Genomic DNA, 11,483 nt, shown 5'->3' with positions numbered 1-11,483 from the left:
ACTCGACTGCAGCTAAGCCCCCGAGTGGGAGGATTGCTCTCCACTCGGTAGGATTTTTCCAAACTTAGGCGAGTGCTGGACTGCCGTTAAGCCTCTTAGTGAGAGAACTTAGGCGAGTGCTCGACTGCAGCTAAGCCCCCCAAGTGGGAGGATTGCTCTCCACTTGGTAGGGTTTTTTCAAACTTAGCCGAGTGCTGGACTGCCGTTAAGCCTCTTAGTGAGAGAACTTAGGCGAGTACTCGACTGCAGCTAAGCCCCCCGAGTGGGAGGATTGCTCTCCACTCGGTAGGATTTTTTCAAACTTAGGCGAGTGCTGGACTGCCGTTAAGCCTCTTAGTGAGAGAACTTAGGCGAGTACTCGACTGCAGCTAAGCCCCCCGAGTGGGAGGATTGCTCTCCACTCGGTAGGATTTTTTCAAACTTAGGCGAGTGCTGGACTGCCGTTAAGCCTCTTAGTGAGAGAACTTAGGCGAGTACTCGACTGCAGCTAAGCCCCCCGAGTGGGGGGATTGCTATCCACTCGGTAGGATTTTTTCAAACTTAGGCGAGTGCTGGACTACCGTTAAGCCTCTTAGTGAGAGAACTTAGGCGAGTACTCGACTGCAGCTAAGCCCCCGAGTGGGAGGATTGCTCTCCACTCGGTTGGATTTTTTCAAACTTAGGCGAGTGCTGGACTGCCGTTAAGCCTCTTAGTGAGAGAACTTAGGCGAGTACTCGACTGCAGCTAAGCCCCCGAGTGGGAGGATTGCTCTCCACTCGGTAGGATTTTTCCAAACTTAGGTGAGTGCTGGACTGCCATTAAGACTCTTAGTGAGAGAACTTAGGCGAGTGCTCGACTGCAGCTAAGCCCCCGAGTGGCAGGATTGCTCTCCACTCGGTACGATTTTTTCAAACTTAGGCGGAACAGATTCACGACTAAGCCCACCCACTGGGGGATTTCAGGAGTAAATAAGAACAACACAATCGAATGAGAGAACCATAAGCTCTTGTCTTTTATAAACGAATTACAAAAGGTGTTGCTTATTACATTTTATTCAAACGAGTGTTTAAGTATAAAAGGGGCGGAGCAGCTCCGCGTTCCAAGCCCGTGGCTTGTCTTTCTGATGCTCGATACTGTAAATATGGTATGCTCCGTTGTGGAGAACTTTGGTGACGATGAAGGGGCCTTCCCAAGTTGGAGCGAGCTTGTGTGGTTTCTGTTGATCCACTCGAAGAACCAAGTCTCCTTCTTGAAAGGCCCGATCCCTCACATTCCTGGCATGGAATCAACGCAAATCTTGCTGATAAATGGTCGAGCGGATCAAGGCCATCTCTCTTTCCTCCTCTAAGAGATCGACTGAATCTTGCCGGGCCTGCTCTGCTTCCGCTTCGGAGAAGAGTTCAACTCGGGGTGCATTGTGGAGCAAGTCACTTGGCAGAACAGCTTCGGCTCCATAGACTAAGAAGAAAGGAGTTCTTCCAGTCGACCGATTAGGAGTTGTTCTTAAACCCCACAGAACTGACGGAAGTTCATCAACCCAAGCAACTGCTGCGTGTTTGAGATCACACATCAGTCGGGGTTTCAGTCCTTTGAGAATTAGGCCATTGGCTCTTTCTGCTTGTCCGTTTGACTGCGGGTGAGCAACAGAAGCATAGTCGACTCGAGTGCCCTGAGAGGCGCAGAAAGCTCTGAACTCATCGGAATTGAAGTTCGATCCGTTGTCCGTGATGATGTTGTGTGGGACTCCATATCTGAATGTCAATTCTTTGATAAATATGACAGCGGTGCTAGCGTCAAGGTTCTTGACAGGTTTAGCTTCGATCCATTTGGTAAACTTGTCGACTGCAATGAGCACGTGAGTGAAGCCGCTTTTGCCGGTTCTCAGCAGTCCAACCATATCCAGTCCCCAAACAGCGAAGGGCCAGACGAGGGGGATGGTCTTCAGGGCTAACGCTGGCTTGTGAGACATATCGGAGTAAAATTGACAGCCTTCACATCTGTCGACTATATCTTTCGCCATCTCATTTGCTCGTGGCCAATAGAACCCAGCTCGGTATGCTTTAGCCACGATGGCCCGAGAGGACGCATGGTGACCACAGGTCCCCGAGTGGATGTCATTGAGGATCATTCGACCTTCTTCTGGTGTTATGCACTTCTGACCGACTCCAGTCACACTTTCTCTGAACAGTTGCCCTCTCATCACAGTAAAAGCTTTGGATCGACGGACGATCTGTCGAGCTTCTTCTTCATCCTCTGGGTGCTCTTTCCCGAGGATGTATGCAATGTAGGGCACCGTCCAGTCGGGGGTAATGGCCAGAACCTCCATGATCAGGTCGACCACAGCTGGGACCTCGACTTCAGTCGGATCTATGGCGCTCTTAGGTTGCGGAGGCTCTTCAGTGAAAGGATCTTCCTAAACTGTCGGTGTGTGAATATGCTCCAAGAACACATTGCTGGGAATGGCTTCTCTCTTCGAACCTATCTTTGCCAATTCATCAGCTGCTTGATTTTTCAATCGGGGGATGTGGTGGAGTTCTAACCCCTCAAACTTCTTCTCAAGCTTTCTCACCGCATTGCAGTAACCAGTCATGGCTGGACTTCTGATGTCCCACTCCTTCATCACTTGATTAACTACCAAATCTGAGTCGCCATAGACCATGAGGCGACGGACGCCCAGTGAGATGGCCATGCACAACCCATACAGGAGTGCTTCATATTCTGCTTCATTGTTGGAGGAATCAAAGTGAATCTGGAGGACATATCTGAGCTTGTCTCCTCGAGGGGATACCAGAACTACTCCAGCACCAGAACCGTTCAACATCTTGGATCCATCAAAGAACATGGTCCAGTGCTCAGAGTGAACTTGAGTCGGTAGTTGCTGTTCGATCCACTCGGCGAGGAAATCTGCTATTGCTTGGGACTTGATAGCTTTCTTTGCCTCAAACTTGATATCCAAGGGAAGGAGTTCAATCGCCCATTTTGCCACTCGACCAGTTGCATCCCTGTTGTGCAGAATCTCTGACAATGGAGCGTCACTGACGACTATAACAGAGTGATCTGAGAAGTAGTGTGCAACCTTCTTCATGGTCAGGTAACTTCCATAGACAAGCTTCTGATAGTGAGGATATCTCTGCTTTGACGGGGGTCAGGACTTCAGAAATATAATAAACTGGGCGTTGAACTTTGTACGCTTTTCCTTCTTCTTCCCGCTCGACCGTAAGTACTGTACTGATGACTTGTCCAGTGGCTGCTATATAAAGCAATAGAGGCTCTTTGCTGATTGGAGCAGCAAGCACAGGCTAGGTGGAAAGCAGGACTTTTAGCTCTGCAAATGCTGTATCAGCTTCTGGAGTCCACTCGAACTTATCTGATTTCTTCATCAGTCGGTAAAGAGGCAACGCCTTTTCACCGAGGCGAGAAATGAATCGACTTAGGGCGGCCAAGCAACCAGTAAGCTTCTGGACATCATGCACACGCACAGGGCGTTTGATTCGGAGTATAGCGCCTACTTTCTCTGGGTTAGCATCGATTCCTCGTTCAGAAACAAGAAAACCGAGTAACTTACCTCCTGGAACTCCAAACGTGCACTTTGATGGATTGAGCTTGATATCATACCTTCGGAGGTTGGCAAAGGTTTCAGCGAGGTCGGTCAGCAGGTCGGAACCTTTACGTGACTTGACCACAATGTCATCCATGTATGCTTCCACATTCCGACTGATCTGAGTGAGCAGGCACTTCTGAATCATCCGCATAAATGTGGCTCCAGTGTTCTTCAAGCCGAATGGCATTGTGACATAACAGAAGCACCCGAACGGGGTGATAAAAGCTGTCTTTATTTTGTCGGGTCCGTACAGACGGATCTGGTGGTACCCGGAGTAGGCGTCCAAAAAGGACAAACGCTCGCACCCAGCAATCGAATCGACTATCTGACCGATGCGAGGGAGAGGAAAGTGATCTTTCGGGCAGGCCCGATTGATATGCTTGAAATCGATGCACATGCGGAGTGAGTCATCTTTCTTTGGGACCATGACAACATTGGCTAACCACTCAAAGTGGTAAATCTCTCGGATAAACTCAGCTGCCAAAAGCCGAGCCACCTCTTCGCCGATTGCTTTTCTTTTCTGGACGGCGGACCGTCTTAGATGCTCTTTGACTGGTTTCACTTTTGGGTCGACTCGCAAACGATGCTCAGCCAGTCCCCTGGGAACACCTGGCATGTCAGAAGGCTTCCATGCAAAGATGTCCCAGTTCTCGCGGAGGAACTGGATGAGTGCTTCTTCCTATTTGGAGTCGAGTGTGGTTGAAATGTGGGTCGGAGCTGCGTTGGGGTCCGTCGGGTGAATGTGAACAGACTTCGTCTCGCCAGACGACTGGAATGCTGAATCTGTGGCTGGCTTCTTGGCCCGCAGCAAGTCACTCGGGTCTGCATTTTCTGGTATTCTTGCAATTCTACTACGGCCATCTGGGCATCGGCGATCTTTGAGCCCTTTTGGAAGCACTCTTCCGCCTTTTTTCGATTACCAGAGATAGTGATCACTCCTCTGGGACCAGGCATCTTCAGTTTGAGGTACACGTAACAAGGTCGAGCCATGAATCGTGCATAAGCTGGCCTGCCTAGAATTGCATGATACGCACTCTGAAAATCCACGACTTCAAACGTCATCTTTTCTTTGCGGTAATTTTTGGCATCACCGAAAACCATGTCGAGTGAAATCTGACCGAGGGACGCAGCCTTCTTGCCTGGAATGACCCCATGGAAACTCATATGGCTTTCCCCGAGTCCGGACATCGGAATGCCCATTCCTTTCAACGTTTCTGCATACAGAATGCTCAGGCCACTGCCACCATCAATCAGGACCTTTGTCAGTCGAGTGCCTTCGACCACCGGGTTGACCACCAGCGCTTGCCTCCCAGGGGTGGCGATGTGCGCTGGATGATCAGACTGGTCGAATGTAATGGCAGTCTGTGACCATTTCAAGTAACTGGGTGTCGCCGGAGTGACCATGTTCACTTCTCTGTTGATGACTTTCAATTGACTTTTGCTTTCAACATCAGCAAAAATCATTAGAGTGGAATTTACGTGAGGATAACCATCATCATCCTCTCCTTCACTCTCAGCCTTGTCTGCCTCCTTCTCCTTTTCCTTGGGTTGTTTCTCTTGGAACTGCTGGATCAGGAGCCAACACTATCGAGTGGTATGTTTTGGGTAAATGAAATTACCTTCTTCATCTTTTTTGGTGTGGATATGGCACGGCAGATCCAACACGTCATTTCCATCTTGATCTTTTACTTTCTTGGGGTTCCACGGCCCTTTGGGCTTCCCCTTGAACTTTCCTTGAACCACAGCCAAGGCTTCACCCGGAGCAGCTGGTTCGTCCTTGGGTTTCTGTTTCCGACTGGAGTTCCCTCCCCCGGCTTCGTGGGCGACTGCTTTGTGTTTGCCACTCCGGAGTCGCTCTTCCTCTTCACCATTGGCATACTTGGTGGCAATTTCCATCATCCGAGTCAGGGTCATGTTTCCTGTCCGACCGAATTTCAGATTCAACTCCCGGTACCTGACGCCTTCCTTGAAAGCACAAATTGCCTGATGATCAGACACATCTTCTACCGTGTGGTTTAGGGTGATCCACCTCTGGATATAATCCCTCAAAGTTTCATTCGGTTTCTAGACGCAACATTGTAATTCTGTCAAACCTGCTGGCCGTTTGCAAGTACCCTCAAACGTTCTGACAAACACTCGGGCGAGATCTTCCCAAGTATAGATGCTGCCAGGTGCCAACTGATTCAGCCATGCTCTAGCCGTGCCCTCCAACATCAGAGGAAGGTGTTTCATGGCCACCTCATCATTCCGCCACTAATCTGGACATCCACTCAGTAGTCTTCAAGCCAAGTGTCAGGCTTGGACTCTCCGGTGAACTTACTGACTCCAGTCGCCAACCTGAAGTTGGGGGAAATCACCGCAGCTCTGATAGCTCTGCTGAAGCACTCTGGGCCAGAGACATGCACCCTGTTGCTAGTTTGCGGGCCTCTGTCATGGCCATCTCGGTGAGCTTTGTTTCTGTCGACCAAGCCCTGCGTGAGAATAGATCTCGCATCAAAGCCTGGCTCCCTGGGGTCGACTGGAACACCTCTCCCGACACTGTGAGGGCGTCTGTCTTCATGTAGCCGAGGCATGTATGACCCACTCCTGGGAGGAGGTGTGGGCACTCGATGGTGACCATCGCGATCGGCTCGACGATCATACTGCTCCTGGTTTCTGTACTGATCACGCCGCTCCCCACGTCCCTCACGCCTCGGGGGCGATCTCGGGCTATGGGCTGACTGAACTGTATCTACGACCACAGATCTGCTATGGATCCTATTCCGTAACTGAGACACGATCGTATTCTGCTCTCCCGCTGCCCGGAGCAAGGCCCTGATCTGCACCAGACCTCGGCCAGCTTCTGACTGGGAAGGTTGAATCGACTCGGCTATCCGGGCAGCAACTGCTAGGTTCTGGATCGGTGTTCGGTATACCTGAGTCGGAGGTGGAAAAAGTTGGCGTCAACTCGACTCAGGAGCACGTTGACGAGCGTGATCGTCGAGTGCGCGCTGGAGGTTCTCCAGCCGAGTGCGCTCAGCCAGATTGGCCAAGCGAGCCTGCTCCAAGGCCTGGGCCTCGGGTGTTTCTCCAACTATAGGAGTATGCAGGGCATCTATGTTTCGGCGACGAAGTTCTTCTCTCTGCTGCGAGGAGAGAGGCTCGGGGCGGTACTCCTCGTGAACGCGCGACGGACCGCCGTTCCCATCACCTCCGTCTTCACGATCGAAGCCAGGAGGGCCGCGTGGTCCCTTGACCACCAGGACTTCCGCTGCCGAGTCGTTGCTGCCACACTCGGATGCAGTCTCTACAGAGCCAGTTGACAGATCGAACAGGCCATAGAGAGACTCGTCGGGCTCGATCGCCGCGACTTGAGGGGTGGCGTACTGGCGGGCCCCTCCATGCTTCACCCACCGTTGAAGCCTCGACTGGCCGGTGTGCTTGCTCCGGCGGGTTGCAGGGAGGGAGAAAGCCATTGGAGTCGACTGGTACTGGGTCGACGGTTGCCGCAGGAGGACGCCGCGGACGCACGCGTGAAAGTGTGTCACCCCACAGGCAGGGAGCGCGTCGACGTCGAGTGGTGCCTCCTGAAGCCAAGCGGAGTCGTCGGCGACAAACACGAGCGCGCCGAGACGGATCTCGCGGCCCTCAGCCAAACCTCCACCTAGAATCATGATGATGGGGATCGGAAAAATTGCAACTTATCCAATAAGTCGCTAAGACACCTGCCCCACGGTGGGCGCCAACTGTCGTGGTTCTAAGACTGACAGTATAATGGGGGGTTAGGAATGTAGAGGCAAGATCTTAGCTATGGAGGATTTGTACGCACGAGTTTATGAGTTCAGGCCCTTCTCGGAGGAAGTAACAGCCCTACGTCTCGGAGCCCTGAGGCGGTCGACTGAATATATGTGTGTGAATTACAGAAAGTGCAAACCCTTGTCCCAGAGGAGGGGGTGGCTTATATAGAGTGCGCCAGGACCCCAGCTCCCCTCCGTTACACAGGGTTCAATGCTCATAAAGGAAAGGCGTTACTGGTAACGTCTATAGTAAAGAGTCATAAATGCTCATAATGCTATGGTTTAAATCCTGACCATTGCAGAGTCGAGGGTTCCTCATCTTCTGGTGGACGAGTGTCTTCAAGGTGGTCGAGTGAGTGCATCTCCACGGTCGAGTGGATGACGGTTTCTCTTCGACTGCTTTTGATTCTTCGCAGAGATGTCCTTGGGGAGGGTATGCTGGACAGGTCCGTGACCCTACCCTAGGTACATAGCTTCATCAGCGCCCAAGTTCGCATTTTCTCTGAAGAGCCACTCCAAATATGTCTGGAGTGGGAGGCAAGTGGATGGCCTCTACCATCCGGAAGAAGGACATCAAGGAACTTCGGGAGGCCGGATATCTAGCCCAGAAAATCGGTCACCGTCTCCCGACGGCGGGATAGATCGTCCCTACCCCGAAACCCCACGAAAGGGTCGTATTCCTCCCTCATTTTATCCGCGGGCTAGGGTTTCCCCTCCACACATTTGTTCGCGGCAACCTGTATTATTACAGGATCGATTTTCATGATCTATCCCCCAATTCCTTCCTCAACATCTCGACATTCATTGTCGTGTGCGAGGCTTTTCTCCACATCCCGCCACACTTCGGCTTATGGCTGAAGATCTTTAATGTGAAGCCCAAGGTAGTGGGTGGTGAGCACGCTGAGTGCGGGGGCGCTATGGTGAGCAAGGTGCCCAACGTCACATGGCCAACAGGTACCTTCAATGATTCCGTCACGGAGTGGCAACAGGAGTGGTTTTACATTACTGAGCCACGCGGCGCGAAGTGGGCCGTTGCTCCCGAGTTCCGATCTGGAGCCCCTCTGCGGCTCACGTCCTGTCTCAAGAAGGGCCTGGACTGGTCTTCGTCCGACGAACTGTTGGCGCTCCAGACGCGCGTCAAGTATATGGAAGACAAGAATATCGAACTTGTCAATGTAGTCCAGGTGATGTTAGTCCGTCGGATCCTACCTTGTCAACGCCGGACTTGCAATCTGTGGGAATTCGATCCGGCCAAGCACCAGACCCTGCGAGAGCTCTTTGGCTCCTTGCATGAAGACATCTGGAAGGTGCTTTTTAAGCCCGGCAAATCATGGCCGGACTCGGCCAAGGACCGCGGGTACCAACTGTCCCGCCCTGCAAGCTCGGTAAGTTACCATACATTTATTCGCATAACTCAAGGGAAATGCATAATGTGTTTTACACAACTCTCCTAGGGCTGGATGAAGAAGGCGGGGCGGATCCAATGTCCGGCCCCACTGCCCGAAGAACTGGCCGGCCCACTTCTGACAAAGATGTTGGACCCGGCGCTTTACAAGGTGCCGGAGAAGAAGACCGAAAAGGAGGCCAAAAAGACCCGGGGCGGCCTTCGTCACCGTGCCCGACCCGCCTCCGAAGAGGATGAGGAGGAGGAAGACGAATCCCCAGTAGGGGGAAGAAAGAAGAGGACGTCCTCCGTACACTTGGAGGCCGAGTCACCTAAAAGGGGAAAAACTCTTCTTCCGGAAGAGTCCACTGCCGTCGCCGATAGCAGCCCGGCGTGGGATCCTAGGGCCCAGCCCCTAGTGAACTCGTAAGTATATAAAATCGGAACATGTTCATGTGTCTGGATCCATCATGGCATAGTATTTTAACCTGAGCCATATTTTTTGTAGTCTGACGGGGTCCCGTTCCGAACAATCCTCATCTGAGGATTTGCTGAGCTCGGATGCTATGGAGAGCGGGACGCCTCCGAAGGCCCCTCCCCCAAAACATGTGATCAACACCGAGGCTTCGTCCCAGAGGGACTCCGTCCAAGGAGGGGCGGAGAAAATCGTGAAGGCGGCGCCTGGAGGTCAAACTTCAGGGGCCGGAGACATGGGGGAGAAGATCCCCACAGGAGTCGACGGCGGGGATCATCTTGAATTCGGCCCCCAGCCGGACACAGTTTCGGAGACCAATACGGCTCCAGAATCAAGCAGGCGGCCTTCCTTAGCTGGAGAGGGCATCCCTGTTCCACCGGCGACCTCTGTCCAACCAGAGGCGCCGGGTGCTTTATTGGCGGCGCTGAAGAGCGCCTCCATCATCGATGAACATCGTACCCTTATGAGTGCGGTGATTGAGAAGATCCAGTCCGCTGAAAATGGACTGGATGAAGCCTGTATCGACCTTATGAGAGGTTTTGAGGTATGTTTTATACGGTTTCGAAGAGTGTCATAGTATGGATAGTAGCCCCTGATACACTGTCCGGTGAATGAAAGAACCGGACAGAGCATCAAATGTATTTTTCGCAGGAAGACTCATTTGATGACATCTATCTCTCTTCTTTTGTAAGAAGGCGTCTGTAGCAGCTACTGCCGCTCATACCGCGGAAGTTTCCGAACTGAATCAAAGTCTGGAGCGGGCCAAAGCGGAGCTTGGCCAGTTAAAAAGGCAGTTGGAAGATCAACAAGGTATGCACAAATCTTGATTGCATTCAGTGCGAACGAATTTTTAGTATGATAGAATATGTGTCATGATTTGTGCCAGGGGTGATGACCGAAGTCGAGGCTCTGAAGAAGGCTGTTGCCAAGGCCGAGAAAAAGGCAGCCGCAGAGCAGGCTCTTCGTGAGAAGCACGAGGCAAAGGTTGTGGAAGCTAGGCGAGAGCTCCAAGAGGCCATGAAAAAATGCGAGACCCTAGAGAAGAGTTTGACGGAGAAAGAATCCGAACTCACCAGGGCTCATCAGGCCGTGTGCGATGCCCGTGGGAAAACCCAAGACGCCCTGCAGGAGATCCAAGAGGCGAGGGAGATCACGGCGGGTAAGGTCTTTTTCCATGTAAAGTAAGTATTTCTGGAGAGAATTATGCTTTATAATTTTAAGTTCGGATTTCTCCAGGGGTATTTGCGGAACTTCCTCGCAGCATATCGGATGCCACCCAATTCTACCGAGCCAAAGAGGCGAATACTATGGATAAGCTCTTCTGTTCGCAGTATCTGGCACCGAATTATGCGGTGCCTTTTACCGATCAACTGAAACAGCTGATCGAACTGCATAAGGCGGCCGAACTAGCCATGAAGGATTTGATTACCCGGCTATGGCCCGCCGAGCCGATTCCAGGTAGCTACTTCGGGCTCGTGAAGTGGCTTGTTAGTGCCTGCCCTCGACTTGACGTCATCAAGCGGTCGGTCTGCATAGAAGGTGCACGAATGGCCTTTGCCCGCGCAAAGGTGCACTGGGGGAAGATGGATGCTGAAAAGCTGATGACCGAGGGACCGCCGGAGGGAAAGGAGCACCGCAAGCCCGAATTGTATTATGAAAGTGTCCTGAAGGGATCCTGCCTTGCGGCAGAGCAATGCACCAAGGACATTGTATTTCCATGAATATAGTCATGTTGTCCTTTGTAATGTGTGAACAAGGTCATTTCTATTATTTATTTCCTATTATAAAAGTTTACCCTCCTGCGCGGCCGTTTTATATATTAAACCTGAGAATTGGCCAGTCGTCGGCTTCTGCCCCCTCGTAAGAAATACGGGGGTGTTCGGGATAAACCTGATCACTCTTTACCCCAGTGTTGGGTCCTTTGAAGGAGGTGTTCAGCACAACGAACCAGGCAATCAGACTATAGGGCTTTATCATTCTCACTTAGCCATATGAGCATTAGGAAGGTAGGCGCAGCCCCTGGTGTTCGGAAGACCACACAAGGGGCCCTATAGGCACCTGATCGGAAGAAGAACCGATCCATCGCACGCTGCATTGGTTATGGCATTATGCGGGAGAAATCCTTAAAGATTTTACAACCTCTCGAATAGCTGACCAGCTCTCGCCGTATCATGACAGTTAGTTTTCGGCTTTCTCTACTGAGGTGCTCGTCCGGAAGAACCGGGACACAATCGCAGTAGTTCTCCCTGTGCCGCCTTAGCCGATAT

This window comes from Triticum urartu, chromosome 2 (assembly GCF_003073215.2).
Source record: "Triticum urartu cultivar G1812 chromosome 2, Tu2.1, whole genome shotgun sequence".
NCBI lineage: Eukaryota > Viridiplantae > Streptophyta > Magnoliopsida > Poales > Poaceae > Triticum > Triticum urartu.
This window is presented reverse-complemented; position numbering follows the sequence as displayed.